Source organism: Opisthocomus hoazin, chromosome 4 (assembly GCF_030867145.1).
Source record: "Opisthocomus hoazin isolate bOpiHoa1 chromosome 4, bOpiHoa1.hap1, whole genome shotgun sequence".
NCBI lineage: Eukaryota > Metazoa > Chordata > Aves > Opisthocomiformes > Opisthocomidae > Opisthocomus > Opisthocomus hoazin.
The window spans coordinates 888444-911847 of record NC_134417.1 but is presented as its reverse complement, the minus strand read 5'-3'; the positions used below and the strand labels follow the sequence as shown (position 1 = coordinate 911847).

General features: G+C 44.3%; 1 protein-coding gene across 3 annotated transcripts in view; it reads right to left on the bottom strand.

Annotated features, from left to right (window-relative positions):
• Positions 1-23404, bottom strand: part of PIK3CB (phosphatidylinositol-4,5-bisphosphate 3-kinase catalytic subunit beta) — a 290809-nt gene that overhangs the window by 62112 nt on the left and 205293 nt on the right. Inside the window, exon 1 of one of the 3 annotated variants that reach the window (XM_075417524.1) lies at positions 17118-17184. The exons of 1 other annotated variant lie outside the window; for it this stretch is intronic. The gene's annotated coding sequence lies outside the window, so the exon portion shown is untranslated. Of the gene's footprint in view, positions 1-704; positions 833-17117; positions 17185-23404 lie in introns of those variants that run through there. One more of the 3 variants, XM_075417525.1, reaches the window with a different exon arrangement.

The window sequence follows — 23404 nt, the reverse complement described above, 5'->3', positions numbered from 1 at the left end:
ACATTGCTTTTATGCAAATCGTAACTGTTTTAGAAAAAGAAACATCAAAAATCTCACAAAATAATTCAAGGATCATAAAATTGTGTGGTGGCAATCAACATGCCTGTGACAATACAGTGAAACTTTCTACAGTTCTATAGCTACTCTCCATACTTCTTTATGTCCACAGAAACACTTCTGAGTATGAGGAAAAAAAATGTTACCACGAGGGAAGAAAGGGGGAAAACGCACAAGAAACCTTTGCCTGACACTCCTGTGTGGCATCGGACATAAAACAAACAATTATACACCAGGGAACTAGGCCACTCGCAAAGAAATTAAAAAGAAAAAAGAAAAAAATCATTCCTAAGCAATAAATATAAGATGCCACACAGAAGTTACTGGGCTAACTGTGGCCCTGTGGTCTTCTACTCTACAACACTTTCTAGACCCGTCAGACTCCCCTGTGAATTCTGCCACAAAGAAAGCGTCTGTTAGAGGGGATACTCTGGGTTTGCTTTAGGATAAGGAACTCTGAGCGGGTTCAGTGACATGACATAGCAGTTTCTTGACTATCTTCCTCTGCAAACACATCTCCCACTCTGGAAGAATGCACTGAGGAGGCATCAGGACCAGCGCTGAGAGCACCAGCAGATGGTTTGGCCTGCGACACAGAAACATACAGCTAGCATATTTTATAGCTTTTGGTTCACATCTTCAGCTACCTCAAAGCTGTCTCGTGCATTTCATGCTTCCCAGTAACACTGAAGGCTGGACGAGTGAATGTCAAGCTGAATTAGCTGCTGAAGCATCCACTCAGCAACGACGAAACTCATCATTCCACCAAGTCCGAGACACGATTAACCATCAGTAAAAACACCAAATATCTGCAAGTGAAAAAAAGACTGAGAAACATAAAGCAAATTTCTTTCCCCTCCTCTCTCAGTCCTAGGTTGCAACAATAATAGGCACTAAATTCTTCAAGAACTTTCACTATCAGTAATTAAGCCACTGGAACCCAAGTTCAGTAATTAAAACAATGAGAAAAAGCAGAACTTGCAGCAGTGCATATTTGGCTAAACCACAGCGACTTCCAACTTCCACGCACTGCACATCTTAGTGCATATCTTGAAAATGCAAGTTAAAGCTTGAATCTGAAAAAATTATTTCCTATATACTGCATACTGTTGTGTACAGACTGATCCAAACAATAAAACTGTACATAAGCATCATTCTAATTATGCAGTGCCCATCACGGTCACTTCAGGGGCAGAGAGCAGCTTTGGCCTTTCAAAGGCAGCGCTTATTTCTGCACTAATACCAAGAGACAAAATATTTTATTGATAATGGATGGCATACTGTTATATACTCAGCAGAGTTCTTGTGTTCTACTTTCACAGGTGTTGGCGGTTGGTCAGAAAACAGTAACATCCTTTAAAAAAACCCTCAACCTTTTCTGAAATGTGTCACTTTACAATGCAGAACACAATCATTCTATGAAACCCACCTATCTCATACAAAATCTTTTGAACAAAAACAAAGCAGGCATTTAGCTGTAAGCTCTCATCACGTAATAATACCCACAGAAAATTAAAAAAAAAACAGAAACTGCAGAATATCAAGCTCTAAGCCAAGTTGCAAAAAGAGATCTATGTCAGAACTACAAGTCAGTTTATAGCCTTTCTTTTTCCTTTCTTCAGACAGACAGAAGACAGACAATAAACCATTTTCATGACTAACTAAAAAATGTGGGTCAGTGTTATTCTTTAAGTTAAATGGGTAACAGTTAGAAATGTGATTTGAAGCTAAATACAGTTGCCCGTCTTCATTAAGAAGAACTCGATATGATAATTACATTTATCCAGTGGGTGATTCAGAGCAGGAGCTCTCTGTTCAGCTGCTATGAATCAACTCTCTAACGAAGCCACGTTCACTCCACCCAGAGTGAACCCCTGTGAAATCCCCTTCAGTGTCCAACACGAGTGTTTAAAAGAAATCTGTACTCTCACAACAAGCACATACTAATATGCTTTTTAATAAATCCGGCTTTTTTTTTTTTTTGCTTGCTTACACAGACTGCTGTATTCCTTTCAGTTTGGAACTGTTAGACAATACTGAAAAGATCTTGCAAGTTTTCATCAACTCTTTATTTTAAAAATACTGATTCCCAAGAGAGTGTCAGTTACCAACATTTATTTTGGGGGGAGAGGGTGGGATCCCTGTTTCACAGTGATATACACTGATGGTGCTCAGGGTTAAGTAACCCAGTAATCCTCCTACTCACTGTAGTTTACAACTCGATACGACTGAAGTTGTGAGGCAAATGACAATCTTTTGTCCTCACAATAAAGTCAATAAAAGAGCAAAAGACTTAGGGTTCTTACTGACACTGGAAAAGGAAGGACCTTCAACTAAAGTTGCAAAGAACAGACGCTTCCAGACCGCAGGCATCACCTGCATGATTCAGGATCAAGAAACAAAAAACTAAACAAAAATAATGTTTTTATTTTCCCAGAATGATTCAACCTTTTTTCCACTGCTCTACCACCTCCAAAAGAAATCCCTCTGGGCAAAGCAGAAGGGGAACCCAGCACCGTTAAGGAAGCTTAGCAACAAAAGACTCTGGTAGATGGCAAACCTCTCCCCTCGCGTTCTGTTAGGCAACCAGTCATTCTCTGACGGGAGAGCAGCCTGCTGAAATCAAGCTTAGCAAAGTCTCCCTAAGTGGGAGACTGTGCAAACGCGCTCAGTACTGGAGAGAGCGGGCTGCCAGCGCCGATAACTTACTACAACAGCTGCAGAATACCGAAACGTCCTAGGAGAGACTCCGGGCGGGAGAACCTACTAGAGCCGAGGGGACTCTATAGTTCAAAAAGCACAAAGCTCCAGGCTGCGTGTGACCACTCTATAAGAACAGCAGTGTTTTTATGATTTGAGATGACTCACAAACAAGTGCCTAGATTTGCTTTATATTGATTCATAAACAGAGTCAAATGAGTAACACTTCCCAGCTCATTTCCAGTTCCAATCCAGTGCAGGGCACAAGCGATTACCCAGCTGGTTCAGCAGCTCCAAAGCTGGTGACAAAGAAATGAATAGTTTAGACTGAACAGCCTCATCCGTGCGAAGCTCTAAGTTCCCCCACCTCCTCTCAGAGCCCACAGATCACTTACAACTCCAGGCCAGTGCTGCAGCTCTTCTAAATCTGGTTCACTGAATCTGACTTTTAGAAGTGAAGAATTAGAAGCCGCAGTCACACAGCAGTGCTCCTCTTCCAAGAAGTGTACGCATGCACATGCACACACACACCAAGCGTGAAGCTCCGAGGCTTGAGGCTGAGCTAACTTAACCGCTGAGCAGACATTTAGGCAGGTGCCAACAATGCCACCACCCTCCACAAGCCCTTGTGACACCTACAGAGATGTGTGCAAGAGTCAATGAACTGCCAATCAACCGGTCTGCAATCACTGCGCGCCCTCAGCAGTCACACTACTAAAATTCATCCTTCTGAATACTACGATAGATTGCCAGCAACAATAAAAATTTTGATTCTGCATGGATTCTCATCACATCTAAAGCAGTATTTGAAAACAGAAGTCTCGGGGACAGGGGGCATTAATTGCCAACAGCACAGCAATTCCTATGCCTGTGAGACGTCAGTGAAGCACTGGTTCTTTTGGTCCTGTATCGCACAATTATGCCCCATACTTTTGTTTTAAAACCTACTTTTGAAGCTAAGTTAATTATTGGTCATAACACAGAACACAAGAACTTACCAAGGAACAAAATAACCTCCACACCATCATTTTTTGATAAAGAAATCTTACATTAATTTAATGAGCTCCATCAAGGCCATTTTCAGACATCCTGATGTTTAGGAAGTCCTTCTCCATGATTTCCCTCCAAATGGCTTAAAACTCTGGAAGACCTAAGGTGCATAGCTCTGGCTCATGAGCCATTTCCTCAGAATTCAGGATACCTGAATATGGCCCTTAATGTCTGTGCACATTCTACTCACTGGTGTGTCACAGATGTAAAAATACTACAAAAAACCCTACTGGTTCCACCCAAAAGTTACTAAATGAATGAATATTTACTTGCATTTTAAACAGAGTAATAAAACAGTGATTCTTCATCTGGGCTCTGCAAAGATCTTATCACTATTATTTAGTTAGTTGAAACATTATTAATAGGACTACTCGTGATTTCTGTTTCTTGTGATCCTTTCCGTGTAGTCTATTTTCTTCACCACTTTCAGATGCTGATGTTTCATTTCCTATCTACATTCTGTGAAATGCCTAATATGGTGAAACTATGCAAATTTACTTCTATTTAGTTCCCAAATTCTGCTTTTCGTTGTGTGCGTATTTGATTTTATATAAATGAGAACTCATTAATAGAGCTAAATAGCAAGACTAAACAAATAATTTTTCAATAATTATTTGTTATGAGCCATTTTGTGAAGTTACTTCCCACTCAGCTCCAGATACCAGTTGAAAGGCTGTGTTCTTTACAATTAAAGCAAACTCCAAAGCGTGGATTGCAAGAGATTATGCACAAACACAGCAGTGTCCAGCTAAGTGTACTTCAAAGACGTGCTACTGCAGTCCAGCTTGCTGTTTGATTCCAAATATTACTGCATGATAAATAGCAACAGCATTTCATCACTAACATCATACATACAGTAAATACTATCAGAAACCACAAGTAATTATTAAGCATATTTCTTGTGATGTAGAAGGAAAAATTCAAGCATCTAACAAATGCAGTTTACCCTTCAGCTATATCCAACACTTAAAAGCAAATCTGTTCAGCTCTTTTAGGTAATGAAGTGCTGTGCATTTTAATTCGCTCTTGCTCCCCACTCCCTCCTCTTTCAGGTAGTGACAATTCCATTGCCTCATACCTGGGTGCTGAAAACTCAGGGTGTTAACAAAGGAGTTGCATGCTATATGCCAGAATGTGCAAATTCAGGTTCTCGGTACACTTACGGAAACCCTCCAAGAACCTCAACTGTGTTACAGAACAGAAAGGGAGGGTATCACACTAGGGCAGCACGGAAGCAAGATGAGCTGGGTCTGAAGAAAGCAACGACAGCCACCCTCCCGCCCGTATCACCTGCTCCACAGCAAACCTGATCTGCACTTAAAGCGTGGGAAAAAACAGGCAAAACTGAACAGAAAACTCATAGCCAGCCTGAATACAAGTCTGGGGGTTTGGTTTAACTCTCACACTTCCTCCGAAATACTGATGTGACAGAGGCTTTATGATATCCCTATTCTTTCTAGCCCTTGTGTATGCATTTAAGCTTGGCAGTACAATGACAATCAGTGTACAGTTTACAATATAGAATGCATCTGGGAGTGATTTCGAGACCAAAATTTTCTAGTGTAAAATTAAACAATCACATTCCCAGGTTCTAATATAATCCTTTGCATTAATGTCTATATAGCAAGATTATTTTATCCCTTTTGTTAACTATTTGTTCTTCAATATAATAAAACCTGCAATGCAGTATATATTGGTAGACTGTCTCCCTTAACACCTCTTTACATAAAAGTCCTATAACCTTCTCAGTCACCTGGTACGTCCATTATTTAACAAGAAAAAGTGTGTGGCTATCAAAGATCCTGTCTTCTCAGAGTTGATAAATAATTCCTAACATTACCAACAATTCTTATTAAAAAAAAAATCCCCTCCAAATTAATAAATTTAGTCAGGTTTCTTTATGAAAGCTACTACGTATCAAAAACAGGAAGAATACCAAGTTGGCAGATACCAGGCTCTGCTCATGGAAGCTTGGTTGGGTTTTGGGTGGGTATTTTGAGGTGGTGTTTTTTCCAGAAAAAAAAAAGTAAAAATATCAAGCGTAATTTCAGCATGACAATTCATAATATTACGTAATTTAAGAACCTTAAATTTGCACTACTCCCAGGCTAGAAGCAGGGGGTGCTTGGTTTAAAAAACAAAACCAAACCCAGAAGACAACCCTCCTCTCCTCAAATGAACAGCTCAAATCTAGATTTGGATCCAAAAGTCAGGTTTGAATAGTATTCATATGTTTTAGACTGCTTTTAGACCTAAAATTATAGAATACATGGGGGGGAGGACAGGGGAAGACACAGGACAACAACCCACAACCCCAAACGTCTATTTTCAGCAATGCTCAGTACTAATTTAGACTATCTGGCATTTCTCAGCTTCCTTCATTAATGAAAAGGTTTCAGTACATTAAAGAACTATCTTTTCTACAGGCTTATTTCTGACAGGAGTAAAACCTCTTTGTGGCGTCAGGGAGCACTGCAGTTAGCTGGAAATCTACTTCTATATTCCGAGCTAGAGCTGCAGCTTGCCCTGAGTGCCCTTCTCAGCGTGTTGCCAGGCGTATTCCCCTCCGCCGCTACGACCGCGTGTGACAGCAGCGCTGGCAGAGCACAGAAACACGTGGGGAATAAGCTTCCTCCACAGAGATCTGCCAAGCAGATTGCTCTCTAACACAGGTGAACAACTTCTTTCTTACCCTTAGTATCGTAGACGCTATGGTGAAGAGAACTGCTCTAACCAGAGTAAGAATAATTCTGTATTCAGTATGAGCAAACTGCAACGCAATTCCTGACAGAGATGAACCATGAACACTAAAATACAACCCTATGCACTTTCTGTGAAACATCTCTAAAGGCACAAGACTAAAGGGGAACCTGACAAAGGCTGGACTAAAAATGATACCTGCTCTGACATTTCCCCAGGCAAGGTGTGGAAGAACTGCATCTGCTGCCTCCTCTCCTCATTCTGGAGCATGTCTTTATCCTCCTGCTGCCACTGAATCACGAGATCGACATCTACATCGGTTTCTGGCAATAGGCACCTAAAAGCTCTCTGCCTCTCTGATAGATGAGAATGAGCTCCTCCTCCTTCCAGAACAAACTACTAGAGAGACTCCAACAACCACTACCACTTCCCTACATCAGAACGACGTCGTGTTCCAGAGCACGTTGCTTCACCTCCAAATAACAGCAGCAGCAGTATACAAGGTATATACGCCTGGGCACACAGAAGAGCACTGGAGCAGCAGCATCTGTAGCTAAGGAAGCAATTCTTAAAATATGCCGTAAAATCAGAAATCAAAAAAGCAACTCTTGCAAATGCAAGCAAAGGCTTTTCAGTTTTCACACAAACATTAATGGATTGACCAGGATAAAAATTTCTCACCAACACACCTGCCAGCAAAAGAGCCATTTACCAAGAGGTGCAAGTCTTGAGGAAAGACTACAACAGTATTTGCCTTAACTCCTTTCAAATTATCTCCCATGGTAAGTCAGAAAGAAATCAAAGCCCCTCTATAATCCTATTTTACTGCCCACAAGTAAATCACAGAAGAAAAAAAAAAAAAAAAGAACATAACAGAACAACAGAAAATTAAATGACACTTTTCCATTTCATTTGCCACAGCACTCCAAGAAATCTTTCTTCAGGTTAACTGGGTCTGTTCATCACCAAAACACAGAAGCTTGAGCTGAAAGTTTTGGGAATGCTGCCATTTCTGAAGTCTCCTTCTTATACAAGGGGTCTAACCAACCACACTGCCCGTTTCAAGGAAACAGCCATTACATAGGTAGAAACCCTTTATTACCCCACAAACGGAGTTAAAAGTAACATGCTGCTTTCCTGGCCAACGAGCTCCAATCAAATTAACAATTTGAAGCAGTAACTTTTGGCAGCAAGAGGATGGAAAGTTTTCATAGTAATTGGTATACATTAGGTCTGGCTCTTCCCAGCTTTATTGGTACGGCACACACAGCCTGCATCTCATTCTTCCACGCCAAAAGCCCGGAAGATCAGTTTTAAGCAGCGATATACAGGTACTCTAAAAATCAGCCAGTAGTGATGGGAAGGCAAAAGGAGCCACCAAATGCTGAAAGCCTGTTTAAATCCTGCAGCTGCATGCAATACAAGTTGACAAGTAATCAAACTACACATAAATCTGAAAATACAGCAACATGCTTTGTGAAATTCACATTAAAGAGAAAGTAACTTGAAGACACTAAAATGATTAGCTGCAGTGACAGATTAAGGCAAGAACTGCTTTAGCTTCTCATCAAAATTACCTAGAAGTTAAATGGAACAGGAACATCAACTCAGAGAAAACAGCTATAAATAGAATGGGGTTAATCATTCAAATTTCTATTCCCATGACAATAATACACTAAAGATTCTAATCCTTTTTAATTCTTTAATATGATGTTTTAAAAATACTTTAGCTGCTATACCACAGTCTGCTTCTACTTTTTATGAATAATTTCTTTTTTTTTTTAATTCAATAAAGCAGATTTTCTGTCACTAAAGCATTTTCACCGATACCAGGTAAAGTGAGGCTGTGCATCAGCTGAGATGATTATATGTGGCTACTTAAACAAATTATTTTTAATGGGGCCACTTAAAAATACATCTATCTTTTCTCCATCCTAATATAGAGCACATAAAACCTATTTGCTACTCCATTTAAACTACCACAGCTGCTGCAAGTATTTTCCAATTAAACGTTCGCATTTCTCCTAAAGCAGCATCTCATACACTTTAAAGTCCATGCCAGCTGACATTATGTATGTTCAAGGACATAAACACAAGATGAGTTTACCAAGCAAAGACACCGAAGAAAGAAAAAGTAACCACCTCATGCCCAACACACAGATGAAAACAGACCATGACGACCAAACTTCGCTAAGCTCAAACAGCTCTCCACTCAAAACGTGGAAACGGAAGGTAATTATTACAAACCCCTGGCCAGTGCTTCACCCACAGTATTTCTCACCCAAGTAAATTAATGTTGAGGCTTTCAAGTTAAACATAATGGAGCAAAGGGAAAAATAGAGAGAAGTTCTTTATTTAAAAAGCGGAAACAGTTAAGGACTTCCGCCATTTTCTGGTGGCTAGCAAATCGAGCACGAAGTGAGCTGTAATCCAGCACAGTTGCAGTGACAGAAATTATGAAAGCACCCAATATGCACATTCAATTTCAAAAGATACAGAGCTGCTGCAGGTCTTGATGAAACTACTACAACTTCAGATGAGATATTACGAGGAAAAAAAGTAATACTAAGACCACAATCAAGTCTAACTTTAAGTTATGTCTTCACATTCTTGCAAATCTTGTTTCCACTAAAGAATACAATTCCTACCAAATAACCTTTGCTTGTTATGCAGTGCTCTTCTGCTGTTCTTAATCACTGTAGCTCTTCACACACCAGATTTATTTACAGCACCCAAAGGAAGCAGAAATTACTGTAGTTACCAAAACAGACTGCCATATAAAAATAAACAGGTTTTATGTACTTGTGTTAGCTGAACTCTAAGAACTTCGGCAGAATCACACTGAAAATGAAAAAAAAGGTACCCTAATACTTAAAGCAACAATTCAGTAATGAAAAATGCCTTTATTATTACTCAGGTAAAAAATAAAATTAGATCATTCTGTTGAGCTTACTAAAATTTTCAACATAGCTAGAGATCACATAATTCAAGTGTAAATAAACATTTGTAACAAAAAATATTACTTCCTTACATTACTACCACCAGTAGCAGATGTAAAACAGTACATCTGAAGTGCTGGGGAAGTAAAACTGGCCTCGGATGAAGATTCACCACATTCCATACAGTTTAATACACATCTTAACAGCAGTATCTCTTTATCTGTAAATAACATTTGAAATTTCGCAATTTCTACACAGTTTGTAATCATAACAAAGCTATCATTTAAAGAAAAGTTATGTAAATGTATACAGATTAACAGTATATTAGGAAGTACTTATTTTTAACAAAATATAAAAAGGGACTTTTGTCAAAAGCATTGTGTTTGTTTTACACGGATATTAAAAAGAAGCTGAACAGTATCAGCCTGCTGAGAACAGATAACCATTCCCTCCTCATTTTTATTACTAACAACTGAAATTAAAGTCTTTTCTTTTTGCTAGCAAGAGTTTTGTGCCAAAACTTAATGTACCATTTACTGATGACAATCTGCTAGACTAATGATGCTTTTCTTCACTCAAGAGGGTTCAGAAACTACTACTCACTTCCCAGTCAGCATTTATCACAGATTCCCAAACACAGTCCTCCCATGAAAAGAAAAACAAGACAGCTCTTCTCCACTCACATACACACACCTCTTCACACTTCAATTATTACTCAGAGTAAGCAATTTAAAACACTTCAGCAGCCACAGACAAGCGCTCTTCACCTCCTGATATCATGGCTCAATCCCAATGTCATGGTGCACGTAAGACTCCCATGAAACTTCCATTCAAACCTGACATTAGAAAACTGAAAGAATAAAATCACAGAACCATGTAGGTTGGAACAGACCTTGAAGATCACCAAGTCCAACCATTAACCTAACACTGCCAAGTCCCACTAAACCACATCCCTAAGCACCGCATCTACACACCTGTTAAACACCTCCAGGGATGGTGCCTCCACCACTTCCCCGGGCAGCGAGTTCCAGTACTCGATAACCTTTTTGATGAAGAAATTTGTCCTAATATCCAACCTAAACTTCCCTCGCACAACTTGAGGCTGCTGCCTCTCATCCTGTCACTTGTTACCTTGGGAAAGAGACCAACACCCACCTCACCACAACCTCCTTTCAGGTAGCTGTAAAGCTGCATTTCAGATTTTATTTCCTACTAAGTTTGGACTCATTGGGTTTTTTGTTCTTGTAGCTTTCCACAAATACTAACAGGACTTACATTCTGCTGCGTCCCATTGACATTTGGCCATTTCATACGCCTACACAGACTGCATACACATATATGCACCGCCTCTGTTTTACTCTGTCTGTATAGCAAGTACTAACTCTTTTTTACTTAGAGGACCCCTGGTCATGACTGGGACAATCCGCCTTAAATATCTTCACTACACCTTGAATCGCATCCTTAGCGGGGCATATAGATAACTGGATAGTAAATTCAGCGGTCCTCCTCGGAAACAAAAGGAAGACACTCGGCATGAAAGGCCAGAAACACAAACACTCCAAGCCCACCTCATTTTCAGAACACCACACACTCTGGAGAACGCCAAAGGCCTTGCCTCCCTTAGCAACACCCATGTAAGTCCAAAAGGGATCTGAAAAAACCCCGCCAACATCCCAACACCAGCAGCAAACAAACAACATTGCCAGCCATCTTCAAGCACTGAAACACAGTAGCCAAAAGCTGGCCTCCCACCACTGCCATCCCTACCAGTCCAGCCCCCACCTCTCCCTGCCGCACCCCCAGTCCCTCACCACAGCAGGCCTGGGCCTCATCCCTGACTACTGGTTTCCTTCCCTCGCACTGCTGCGGCCAGAGCCCGTCCTCCTGCAGACTCCACAGAGCAGCACACTTTGCAAAGCACAACAAAGCCCGCTGCGTCCTCAGGACAGGACCCCCCAGGGCACCCTGAGGAACACGAGCCTGCACCTGCACCGCCAACAACCCGCAGCCTGAAAAGGTAAGAGCTTCGGAGAGCGAAGACTCACACAGGGATAACGCACAGGAGGGACATCGTGGGGGATCTGCGGGGAAGGAATGAGCTAAGCGCAGTAAATTTAATGACAAACTAGAAGAAAAAAAAAAAAGAGTGAAAAAACCAGGAACACTGAAAGGTGGATGAAGTGGAAAAAAGTACAGGCCTAAGGACCAAAGTGCTTTTCAAAAACAGAGGAAGGAATTCGAGGAACGAAGCCAATCAGGAAAGGGATGCAGTGCCCAATGCATTTTCTAAATAACATTTTGTGTGCTTCTTTCTACCACGTCAGCTTTGTACTGAGCTTTGCGTTTCTACTGACACCATTTACCTTTGTTTACCTGGCTCTCCTCTGTGTGCACGTGTGTCTGCACCCGTGGGTGCAGGCACAGCCCACAGCCCGACCTGCAGCCTTCTGCAGGACACCCTGCTAAGCAGCAGCACTCGCATCGCTGACAGAAAGCCATCACACTGCAGTGCTGGAAGGCAGTCTTCTTGGGGGTTATTTGGAGTGACACAAATACACTCAATTTTTAGAATCAGGTATGCTTTATATTCTTCTTTTATTAACATTCTATACTCCTGAATTCCAAACTGTTAACAGAAAATATAGCACATGTCAAAATACCATCTCTCATTCTTAGAAAATAAAATGATGCAACAATATCAAAATCCATCTCTCAAGCACCTTATTTACAAAACATAAAAAAGGCACCACTCAATAGATAGCTACCGCAAGAACCTCAAGCACTATTAATGTTACCAGTTATTCTACTTTCTAGAGATTTTTTACAATGTTCTCCAAACCATGTACCTAGTCTGATTTTTAAACTGCTTTGTTAAACATTGCTCTGTTAAAGATACTTTCTATGCATTCAGACGCACTGAATATTAGCAAATGCTTCATAACAATACTGTATCATAAAACCAAATACACACTAATATTCTCGTTAATTGTTGTTAACTGACAACACAAACCACAAACACTCCCCGGACTTCCACAAAACTACTTATCTACCTCTACTACCCAAGCAAGCTATTGTGCACATGCTGTCAGTTGATGAAAACCAAAGCTCACATCATCTAACTCGTCTTCGAATCCCCTCACAGCTTGTGGGTTTTGGTTTTTATTTTTTCTAAGTCCAGTGGATATATGGTCCCTGGGGGCAATAGGAGGACAGGAACGATCCAGAGCAACAGCAAACAGTGCAAGCTCCTAATGGACTCCACATCACTTACAAGTGTTCATCATTTCCAAATTAACACGTGAACAAAAGCCTCTGCCCTGGATACAAGAGATGTAGGAACAAAAGCCTCAGAAGAACATTGTGAAAAGAAGTTCAGACTCTTCAGTCTAAACCTTTGGTAGCCCCCAAAAGCAAACTTCGAAAGATAGTAATGAGAACACACTGATTACCTGGGTTTCATAAAAAGAAATTAGAAATCACAGAGTTGTCACCTCCTCCCCTCTTCCATATAAATTAATGCAAAGAGAAAGACACCATCACATACAGGCACAAAAATTAAACCCACAACACAGATTCCCCTCCCTCCCCTTCCCCTTACATGGCATATCTTTCCCATTCAATCATCATAGCTTTTCTTGGGGGGGGGAAAAGTATTTATACAGATACTTTATGTACAATATTCAAAATTCTTCATGATCTGTTAGAGGTACTTAATTTTTAGAAGCAGATCTATCCCATCAGGTCAGCTCACACCACCCCTGCCCCAAGGAACTATACCTCACTTCTTCAAACTTGCTGGGGTTTTTTGTCTTGTTTTAAAAAAGCAAAGAAGTAAAAAATCTGGGGATCATGTATCAACTCAACGCAGGAAGCAAAACTGCTCAGCACTACAGCAACATGTAGAGTTAAGTTGCACAAGCACAAAACTAGACACCGATATCTCTGATGGAGTCCCTTTAAGATATTTTCATGCAGAATTCATAAAGCTATTCTAAAAATCAGAATAACTATTGCAAAAAATAGCAAGATATTCTGGAAAAAGAGCATCCTTTACAATTCAGTTTCATAGTGAAAATTTAATACAATACTACTTACCAAAAATATGTAACTTTGACAATTTTGAAATAAACAAATTAAGCCACGAGTAGCAAATTTATATTAAGTATGCTTGACATCCAGAAAAGTTATCGTGCCTTCTATATATGTACATTTAGCTCCAAAGACACAGAATTAAATTACTCCTGACTTGAATTAATTCACAATTTTGGATCAAGAGTATCTAAGGTAAGAAAATGAACAACCAAAGTTCTCATAGCTGCCCCTCTCCCCCACCCCCACCCCCCTGTCCTTAATGCAACTGAAGAACATTTGGGCATTTTTCACCCCATGGCCAACAGCCAAAGCCACAAAGTGGAAGTAGCAAAGATGGTACCAGAGGCCAGTCTGGGTCCTCTGTTTGCATACAGCCAAGTATGCTGCAACACACTAGCAATCAAACTCTGGCTACCTAAAACTGCCAAAACCAAAACAAATAAACAATGTGCACGCCCACCTCCCCCCCCAAATTATCAGTGGGAGACGGTATAATGGCTCCAACCCAACCGCTCCGAGGAAGCTTTTTTTGACACATCAGCGTCACTATTTGCTTCTTTAATCTTCTGAAGCCAGTGTGTAAATGCAATTATTTTGGCAGCTACATATCCACAAGCATTTGCATGAGTGCCTACTCTGCAACTCTAATATACATAAGGGGAACCACATCCCTGAATTTATTTCTGCCAGACGTTGAGATAGGAAGATTTGCCTATGTAAATCTGACAGACTGTAAAACAGATTGGTCAATATTGCACATAAACTAACTGGTACTTCGGGCATTATACAAACACATGTAACCTCAACCTTCCAGAATCTCAGATTTGTGATTTTTGACAGAACCACCACTGTTACCTGCTGTTAGTTGTGGACCATAAGTAAACACCTTACCAATCCAAAGCAAAACCACCTGCTTACAAGTTACTACTGTGATTTCTAAAAATTAATTTAAAAAAAATGTAAAATTTATAATGCAAGATGATTTTTGCCACCAGATCTGATTTAGATACCAAAACGAAACATACTGAAACTTTCACACGGTGAGTGACTGTGAGAACGAACAGCACCGCCACGAAACGTTTAACGCACTCAGACACCAACACCTCATTTTTTCAGCCCTCTGCAATTTGAAGTCTTCATATTCTGAGGCAAATGAACTGAGGTTTGAGGTGCAGTACGTAACACCATGTGTGCCAAGGAGTACAAACATACATTTACTAAAAAACCCCGAACAAGCAAGTTTTTCTACGTAACTGTGTAAATGACACTTACTTCAGGTTTTTCTCTCCTGATCACTTTCACAGAAACTGCCAGTTGTGAAAAAGCGTTAACTTCAAAACTTAACAGTCTGCTGCTGTCAAGCATGGCCAGTCAGAAAGTCCACCTCAAACCCAAGCAGCCCCACAGACTTTGCATAAAATACAACGCCACATTTCACAGCCCAACTGCCCACGTATTTATTTTCAGATAAGTTAACTGGTGGCAACCTTTAGAGAGCCAAGGGCAAAGCTTCCACGTGTATCTCTAGATCTACGAAAAAGCACTCGAGCTGCTTGAGCTCCATGCCCCTGGTCACAATACCAGCTTTCTAGCTAAGCAGCCAAAGCAGCAGCACGCATTTCCCCCCAACTGCCAGCTAAGAAGAGTATTTTTCCTGCACCCTCCTCATGCACACAGCACTCTGACAGCTTGTACTTCTACTGGATTGTGTTTTTAAATTTCACATTTGCAAAACAGAGCACATTGCAGACATATGCCAACTTCAAAAAAAAGCATGCAACATTTCAGGAGCCCATTGACTCTACGTGCAACTCCCAAGAAAGGGAAAGGAGCAGAGGAGCAGTGAGATCAGGGGAAAGCAGCGGGATACCTGCTGTCTTTACTACATCACAAGAATCAAAGAAAGATTTTTTTTTTTTTAAGGCGGCTTTCCTACATCAGACTTTGGAGTTCTGCCAAAAGTCTACGAACAATTGGAGAACTAGCGATTTATGACATCAGATATTCCAAGGAAGTGAAACATGACTTAACGGAAGTGATTCTTATTCAAGAACAACAGCTATTTAAACACACATTAACAAAAATATTTTAAGACCATGTGTGGAGGAAGTTCCTTTTTAAAAAAAAATTCTAGAAAACGTTTAATTACCGGCTGAAACCCCGCCCAAACATGTTTCCACATCAGTCTACAACAAAACATTCTTAATATTACCGAAATCACTGACATTCTTTTTCTAGAAGGTGAAATAAACAGTTACCAAAGAGTTTTTATTCAATAATACTTTTCTTTCTCTCATGTTTCTGAAAGTCTCTGCTTGCTGGCAGGAACCTTCTGAAGCCGGGAAACCACCGCCAGTCTGAACCCAGGCGTCTCGATCGCAGTGTCCGAGTGACCAGCGACTGATTCCCCAGCCACTTTCACGCACCCCACCGGGCTTCGCAGCCCGTTGACAACTGTACAGACATTCTGTACTTCCTTACATGCCATTTTCCAAAAAGCAAACGTATTATAAAGTTTTGTTTCACCTTCTAATTAATCTTTGAAGGCCTACAGTCGTGGGAGTCTCTAGCTAATACTGCAAACCGCAGCCCAACCAAATTTCCATGACATCTTTCATGTATTTGAGTAACTTCTAACCCTGAACACACAAATAACGAGTTACTGGGGTTTCTAGTAATACCTAGAACCTCCTACACCTGCGTACAGTTCAGTACCGACAGCATTCACAGCGGCGTGGACCGAAGGGAGTACACAACACTCGGCTACAGTGCTCAGCTCCAAGCGAACAGACCTCCTCAGCGCACCCGGTGACAAGGGGGGCCTGCACATGCAGAAAGTTCTGGCAAAAACCCGCCAGGCTTTCCGGGCCCGGAGAGCACCCAGCACCGCGCGCACGCAGACGGGCGCTGGCGCTCGGCAAACCCGCGGTTCCGGCGCGCAGCGCTCCCCGGGCCTAGGCGCGATTTATCCCCCCTCGCCCGGGGACGGCCCGTCCCCGCCGGAGGGCTCGGCTGCCGGCCCCACGCTGACCGCGCCGTGCGCTGCCGCCCCGCCGCACCCCGGGCTGGCACCGCGCCTCGGGCCCGCCGCCCTCCCGCGGGAACGCTGCGGCGGGGAGCGGCCCGGCCCCGGCCCCGGCCAGCCCCCTCCCTCCCCCCTCCAAGAGCGGCCGCCGCGCGTGCCCCGGGGCGCAGGGTGCGCGCGAGCCACTTGTTGCAGCGCCCGCTACCGCCGCGCGCCTCTTGCGCAACGCCGGCTCGCGGCGCGCCCGCGCGCAGAGGGTCCCGCCCGCCCCGCCGAGCCGGCCCGGCACCGGCGCGAGCCCGCCACCGCCCCGCGCCCCTCCCCGCCGAACACCCCCCTCCCCGCGCCGGGCAGTGCGCAGAGCCTCCAGCTCGCTTGAGCAACGCCCCGTGTCGCAACGGGCGGCGGTGCCCGCTTCACACCGGCGGGGGCTGAGGGGAACCGAACGCAGCCGGCCACGGGGAAGCCCCGCCGCCGCTCCCCCCGCCGCCCCGCCGCCCCGTCCCGTCCCGTCCCGTCCCGTCCCGCTCCGGGCGCGGCGCGCGCCCACCCACCTGCCCGCGCAGCAGCAGCGCCCGCCGCCGTCTCCGGCGCCGCCCCCAGCCAGCGCGGCGGTGCGGGCGCGCGCGGGGAGCCTGCTCCCTCAGGCCGCCGCCGGTAACGGCCGCGCCGCGCGCTGCTGCCTCCTCGGCGGGCCCGGCCCGGCTGCCGGGCGTTACCTAGGCGATGGCTTCGCCCGCGGGTCCCGCCCCGCCCCCTGGCGCCTCCCGCCAACCCGAGCGCAGCTTTCGGTATCAAACCGCCGGCGGCGGCCAATGGCGCGGCGCCTCGCCGCCCCCTCTGGGCGCTCCAGGGCCCGGCCCCCCGCCGGGCCGGCGCTGGCGGCGGGGCCCTGGCCGGAGCCCCCGAGAACGGCAGGGCCGAGCGGCGGCGGTGCCGGGAGAGCTTCGCCTGTGCCCGCCGCGACCCCCGCCCCCAGCAGTAACCTTCCCGTGGCGACAGGCCAGGCCCCCGTCCGCCTGCAAGCACGGCGGCGTTCGGCGCCTCGGCAGCCCCGTGCTAATCACCCCCTCTGGTACTGGTCTCGCCTGGTTTTCCCTGTTCATTTTTCCAGTTAGTCCAGTTCTGGGAACAGGAGGACGGGTGGATTTGCTTCCTCACCACGTCTCCAGGCACCACGAACCCATTCCATTTGGATCAGGAAGCGTCCGTTCAGCTCTTCGTCCCAAACACTCGAGCCAGCCCCAACATGGACCGACCGGAGTTTGTCGGAAAGGACAACGCTCTCCCCGCTCACTTCAGCTAAAGGGGTTTTTGCAGGAAGGGTGAGCGCGCGGCGCAACACCCCGCAGACCCCAGGGGCAGGGCAGCAGCGACCGCGACGCCTTGCCTGCCCCGTGTCCGCGGCCTTCGCAGCCCGCGCGCTGCATGCATCAGCCAACAGTTCCCCTTCCTGCTCTCAACCAGCCCTTCCACGGCTGCCCCGTGCTGCAGGCGCTGCTTCCGAAGGCCACGCTGCTGCTTCGTGCTGCCGGAGTGTGGCAACTTCACTTGACTGCCCTTCTTCCGGGGTGGGGGGGAAGTCAACAGATTTCAAACGAAAGCAACTGGTTCATCAGGCAAGCGTACAGATCCTGCAAAGACAGCAGCATCATCTCTCTGGATCGTCTCCTACACAATGACGTTTAGTTCAGTACATCGAGCCACTGGCCTCTTTTTGTTTAAAGTTTACATTGCTACTGAGATATATTTCTGAAAAATAAGGTATTAATGAAATCCAGAAGTGCAGAAAGTCTCAGAGACGTAACTTCTCAAACCATTCCAATACTTGTGGTTTCGACATTAGATATTCCAGAGAGTCTTGGCCTGGGTACTCAGACGCTGGCTCACTCGTTGGCCTTGCTGATGACACACGGGTTTGAGCCTGGAAAGGCCAGATAATGCTTGTGAGAGGAGAGCCATTTACTCTGGATCTGGCAGCATTAGGTGCTCGATCTACAGGACCCAGAGCAGCCTTTGCAAAGAGCGAGTCCACCACGACGCAAGTGGTCTCTTTGACTGAGGAGAGGGCTACGATCCAGAAACCCCAAAACCTGTTTGCTGCGCTGCGTCTTCTCAATTGAATAACGATGCCTTGAAGCGTCTGCCACGCATAAAGCCCCAAGCACTTAAAAATTGTCTTGTATGGACAATTTCTGCTATACCTGTGAACAGGCTTCAATGGCATCTGCCCGCACAGAGTTATTCTGGAGGGCCGTAATCCCCAACTTCAAACTTCCTTTCCTTTTTGTGTTTTAATGCCTCCAAATACAACATCAGTATGTAGCACTGGGAGTAAAAAGATCTCGGATCAGTAGTTATCACCGTGTTTCAGATTGTAGTTGATTAACTTGCATGATATTCACATTCTTGTCACTCCGAGCTTGCCTTGAAACGTCTTAAAGAAACATTTTTATACCCTACGTGGCAGTGAAAAAAACCAGACTTCAAATATAATTTTGATTTTCAATGTCCTTATCTTCAGATTCTCTTCCTACTCCCCCTTCACAAAACAACAAACGTTCTGTTATTGTCCCCCCCAGGCTATTGTTCCCTGTGTTCTCAGTACAACAAAAGGGTTTTGTCTCTAAAGGCTGTATCTGAGTCACGTCTTTGCATGTGAAACAGCTGTACACCTAGGGCACATTCTTGGGCACTTGAAAACGTGTCACTTCCAGCATTCTGGGTGTACATTATTTTATCCCCATGTCACTGCAGTGGTCAGCAGAAAGGAACCAAAGCACAAGCTGTCTGCATAGCTGCAGAGGTCACAGAAGTGTGGCAGAAAACACAAGTGGAAATGCCACGTGAAGGATGTTTGGCCTGAAGTAGAACAAGATAGTCTAGAAAAAATTCAAGTTAGTAAATCTAAAGGACAGTGACCCAGAACACAGCTGAGCACTGGGCAGGAGATGCTTAGAAATCGTTTATTACAAAACTTCAATGCTCACAGCAACTTGCTGGTGTCTGACGGTGTGATACAACGGCAACATCCACAAACCAAATCAGCTTTGGGTAGGTAATGCACAGGAACATTTTGTGGTGAAGACAGAGTAACATGAGAATCCCTTATGAGTATTTCTTAAGGAAAAAAAAAAGTTAAATTCAAAACTGTGTGACCAGTGGTAGAGAGAATAACGGTCGTTCCTTTGTCAGCGTGCTGCCTACCATCATCCAAATAAAAGGCTTCAGAACATCTTGTATATGAGAAATAACATGAGAGTCTCGTAAGCAGTCACTAGAGGAGAGCCAGTTTGGACTATAACATTCAAAAAATAGCTTATCTGGAATTAACAAAATTTTCACCTCCCGTTTTAAGTCCCTCCTTCATCTATACTAGAAAAAAATGTCCCCTGTTGCTTGGAGACAGAATCTCTCATTAGGCATTGAACTTTAAGAGGTATTAATAAGCAAGCGAATAATTTTGGCGTGACTATTTCAAGCCACGTGTTTAGAAAAAATAAAATCACAAGAATCAGGTTTAACCATTAAAGTCTGTATTTAATCTCCTAAAAAAGGAAATACTAAGAGATTCCCAAGGAGTTTTGTATGTTAAAAGTAGGTTTGCTGAGTCTATCCGTGATATCGCGCACTAGGTTAAAGTACTGCGCCACACACAAAGGATATGGCAGAGGAGACACGGTACGTGGACAGCACGGTCCTCTGACAGCCTCAGCTGATAAATAACAGCTGGCCTGCTGGGCTGGACCTCCCCACCTCTGCAGATGTCAGACCGACCTGCGAACCCAAAGCTGGCCACGGCCGTCGGGGCCTCGCAGGGCGCACCGACTCGGCGCTAATGGCACGGTGAGAAACTCAGCGGAACACGCCAGCTCGATTTCGTAAGCGTAACATCCCCTCAGAGGTGTTCCGTGCAGTGCCTTGCTCTGTTTTCCTGCGCTTGCACCAGCGTGTGTGTCTATAATAAGCTCCCCTTTGTTTTTCACGCTGATTCCGGTGAAGGGGGAGGCGGCAGCAAATAATGGACTGAGTGACATTCAGTACCAGACTGCAAATGCAGATGTCAGGCAAAACGGATGCTGAATTTGGCTAATGAAGCTACAGCCTACAGCAAGAACAAGCAGCTTTTAACAGTGCCTTGCTAAACGAAGTTACTTAATGTGTGTAAAATTCAGTGGAGAAGTTCTCCAAGAACGTGCAGCACATGTACGAGAGCCAGAGAGGCAAACTGCTCCGCTGCCTACAGCAGCGCCTCAAACAGCCAGCAGCACCGATACCCAAATACTCAGCACGCTGGCACTTCACCGTTCTGCTCCCCTACTGAATTCGGTGTCCGAGGCCTCTCGTTTTCAAATGCTAATCCTAACTGAAATGGTGTAAAGCCACGTGAAACAGAGGGCCTCTTCCCCAGCCTCCCTGGCCGCGGTGACAGACCAGAAGCACCAGCACGCCGGCCGGTTCACCCACCAGCGCAGGCAGAGCCGGGCTGTGAAGGCGTGGGCTCAGCTCCTGCCCCGTCTGCCCGCTCAGGCGAGCTGCGTGAGCTGGCGTGCAGCAGCAGGTTCAAGCTGGGGAGAGGCCCTGGCCCACCAAAGCTCTCCTTCTGGAGCACCGGCTTTGCTTGCGGCCCCACAGAGCATGACTGCTTCTCTCCAGCTCCCTAGATCTGGGCTGCGGAGTGGGGGAACTGGAAAGGAGTACTGGCTGCCAGCAAGAGTTAGGAGCCGAACCCTCCTACCCTACCCTGCAAATCCACACTGCGAAGGCACGTCATCGCATCACTTCCAAATTACAGAAGCTCCACGACCAGGAGCTCTTACGAAGACACTTCTAAGTGGCGGCATTCTTCATCAATTTACACCCATTCTATTGTGATAAAGCAGTGTTTTGTTTTGTATCACTTATCTGGTTGAAAGTACTTGGTTGTCACTACTTCTATACTATAGCAAATGTATATGTAGTTGCTTATTTTGTGCATCTGCTCATGGCAAACAGAGGTTTCTGGGTATGGGCGCACTATAGACAGCTTGGTCATGAGGTATGTGGACATCCGTCTTAGATCAGCCAGTGAGGATCCAAAAACTTGCTCAGAATTAGGAAGAGTAAGGTCTTTACAGAGATCAACAGCATCGTGAAGTGGCCGCCTGGCTTTGCTGCTGCGTTCTCTCTTTGTGTACAAACATCTCTATAGAGTTTTCCCCCTTTTCCAGTTTCCTAATGCAGATTTTGGAAAAATAGTTCCATTCATCCACACAAAATATCTTCTTTCATCAAAAGCATCTCGACTAGCTAGTGCCCAACAGAACCATGTCCACAGGTAACCTCACACACCACACAGGCAAATCTCCTACCAGCTATTATCTCCTCTGCCCACTCTACGGGTCTGACCTCATACCCAATATTAACACAGGTTTGAAATAAAAAGCAGCACGGGATTGTTAGAATTGCCACTTTTTAGATGAGGCACCGAGTTCCCTTGTGTTATTTCTGCTGACTTTTCTAATCAAATATAAAGATCTCATGACACATTTTTACAAAAAGTAGGGCACAGCCGGCTTATTTATTCTTTTACTAAAAATAGGCTTCAGTGTCCAGCAGGTTGCGATGTGTTAGACAGCCCTCCAAGTGAACCAGCTGCTGTACCTGCCTCGATGCAGCTACACCACCAGCTCATCTTTGCAGCATGCTGATCATGAAAATCAGACATCGGGCTTCACAATTTCTTTACTAGATCCATTTTGCTAAAATGCTTACTAGGATTAGACTGTGCAACAATCGAAAAGGCAATAAATACCTTCTCCTCCTTACAGGAAGTTTCTGACACCCTTCCAAGCACAGCGCAGCATGCTTTACGTCTCTTGGGTCAACGGTACATTACTGCTCTCAGCCAGAGGCAAAGACTAGGAAGAGACTCATTACAGGAACTGGAACACAAGCAGTTTAAAGAAACCTGTATCTCTCCCACCTGCTTTATACATTTATCTTCTGGCTAGCCTTTTTGTTGAGGCTATTCTGATAACAGAACAGATGTAACAGCTGTGAAAATGAATACTGATCACAAATACTATTCAGTCTATCACACTTTTTAATGACTATGCATAGGAAATACACTGTATTGTTTCTGAACCTGGCCTTGCAGAGACTTTCAGCAGATGTTTTGTCAAGTTTGTTTAGAGAAGCTCATTGCCCAGTCACAATGTAAGTCAGGGTTAGCAAGACTTCGTTTTGTGCAGAACTGCCATAAGAGAGAAAACACAGAATCTTTAGCCCCTGAATCACTCCGCTGCAGTTACCCTTTGAGTCCAACACATTCACTGACCCGCAGTACACAGCGAACATCGCTTCGGAATTTGGTCACATGCCATTTGCGAGCCATGGAAGACTTGTTCGTAAACAAATCTTTATCTCGCACAAGTTGTATGTCATGTGCAAACCAAAGAAAGAGATAAAAGCAAATGTGATGTATTACTGCTACCATAAAACACAGGTACTGCGTCAACATTTCACTAGCCCGTGGAAAAACATGGTCACTTTAATCTCATCAGTTATTACACACTACTAGAAAGCTAGTACATCTCTACCTATCTATACCTACGTATAAGGGCAAACTGAAAAAGTTCATGTGAAATTTTAAAAATCAGTAAGCACAAGAAAAATAAGAAACCATATATGCAACATCACTCCTCCAAAAATATCTATTCTTAGCTACAAATGGACTGTTATTTTGAGTCCCTGTTTAAAATCTCAGACTTGAACTTCTTCCCTCTGGTGAATGTGTTACAATTGTAACACTACTTATGAGCATCTATTTTTAAAAGGACTATCAAAAACACATATATCT